Below are 2,203 nucleotides of genomic sequence, written 5' to 3' on the forward strand. Positions count from 1 at the left end.
GAGGAGAGGAGACAGACAGTAGTCATTTGACCAAGTGGCAAATACTGGTTCACACTGAACGAATACTAAATGTGTTTCCTGTTTAAAATGGACTCAGTTGTAGCGCAAAGGGAATTTTCCCCAAAATAATCCTCAGCCAATATTAAGGCAAAACTTTTTTTTTACTCAGTATAATTATAGCAATTTTTAAAAGTGAGTTCAGAAATCACATAAGATCAGTCATAGGAAAAACTTTATACTTACTATTCAAACTAAAATAAGCAGATATTCCTTGGATCTTGAATATAAGAGCCTGGAGAAGTTAGTTCCTGACAGAGAACCTTAGGAAGATATGTTCAAAATCTCTGATCTTCAGGAGTTCCTCACTCAATTAAGTTTAGCATCCAGAAATTTGTCATAACTGTCATTTCAGTTTGTAGTTCCAGCATCTTCTGTTTCAGTCTGGACACAATCTGGCAGGATGACTTTCTGCCATGTGGGAGTAGTGTGTGCAGATGGGCAACAGCTTCCTCATCATCTACTCAGTCAGCATCAAGTACTTGGATCACTTCCACCAGCTCCTTTGTGTCAATGGCAAGAAGTCATCCCCAATGACCTTTATGTCCAATGAGGTCTATTCAATTTAATGTACTTGAGGAAACTCTCCAGGTAGTAAGGAAAATAAATGACCATAACATTCAGTATTCTCTGTATAAAAAGCAACACCAACGACCCGTTGCTAAACAACAACAGGGTTTTCCATTACCTCATTAAAGGAATTAGGCAACAGATTCCGGAGGAAATGCCAAAGGAGAGCCAAATGATGGGAGACTTGGCTCTTGATATCTACAAACAGCAGTTGAATGATGTAACATGACTAAGACCCTGCTGCACCATTAGCAGGACTAACTCCATTTCTAGTGTCCACTTCAGGACACCTCCACTGCCTAATTGTAAAAAAAAAAAAAAAAAAAACCCACAAAAAAAACAAAAAACCAAACTATTACTGTGTGCCTGGCTTCAAAAGGTAGAAAGATAAGAGTTAAGATCTGTATTTTCCAAAATGATGTATATTTTTCCTTCTCTCTTAAGAGAAGAGTACCAGTCAAATAGGAGTCATCCTCTAACCTCATCTGTTTGTTGGTTCAGTAATATTCACCTATCTCTTTCAGTAGCTGAGTTGTTTCTTTTAACTACATAGTGTTTGTTTAAATTAGAAGTGTGTGTCCATGTACAAAGTAGATAGTTGGCCACAAAGGAGGTTTTCCCATGCTCACAGTCAACAGTGTCTAAGTGGGAACATATTTTATAAGTTTTAAAAGTTATTTATTGATTACTATTTTATGAAAGCGTAATCTTACTTGCTGAAAGGGAGAAACATTGAAATACTTGCTAGAGAAGATCAAAGACTACAGCCTTCGGTATGGATTGTATCTTAAAATTAAGAAGACAAACATTCTCACCACTAGACCAAAATCAGCATCATGAAAGATGGAGAAAAGATTGAAATAGTGAACAATTTCATCTCAGTTGGATCTGCAGTCAACACCATTGGTACCAGTAATGAGGAGATCAGGAGACATATTGGGCAAGTTTGCTGTCAAGGCCCTCAGGTATACCTGATTCAAGCCATGGCCTTTTTGGTTACTTGCTATGCATTTGAGACATGGACAGTGAATAAGGGTGACTGAAGAACAATTGAAGCCTTTGACTATGAGGTTAAAGAAAAATACTGAATATGCCACGGTCTGCTGAAAGAACAAACAGATAAGTCTTCAGGAAGGTACAGCCAGAATGTTTCTTGGAGACAAGAAAACCGAGGCTTAGTCTTACATACTTTCAACCTGTTGTTAGGAGAGGCTATTTAATGGAAAGGGACATCATGCTTGGAAATGTTAGCAAGAAAGTAGAAGACAGACCCTCAATGTGTTCAGTAGACAGAGTGTGTCAGAGATGATGAGAATGGTACAGGATATGATAGTTTTCAGGTATGTTGTCCATAGGGTTCCTTTGAGTTATATTCAAGTCAATGGTGCCTAATAATAACAAGAATTTCATAAGAGGAGTTTGTGCCAATTGTCTGATGAAAAAGAAAATATTAATATATTTAAATATTTATATGTATGTTTTAGATAATGTCATACACATATTTCATTCTAATTATTGTCATGTTTGAGCTGTGATGTTGGAAAAGAATGTTGAATATACAATGGACTGCTAAGAA

This window comes from Elephantulus edwardii, unplaced genomic scaffold, assembly GCF_000299155.1.
Source record: "Elephantulus edwardii isolate Elephantulus edwardi_28Jun2011 unplaced genomic scaffold, EleEdw1.0 scaffold00175, whole genome shotgun sequence".
In the NCBI taxonomy this organism is placed as follows: domain Eukaryota; kingdom Metazoa; phylum Chordata; class Mammalia; order Macroscelidea; family Macroscelididae; genus Elephantulus; species Elephantulus edwardii.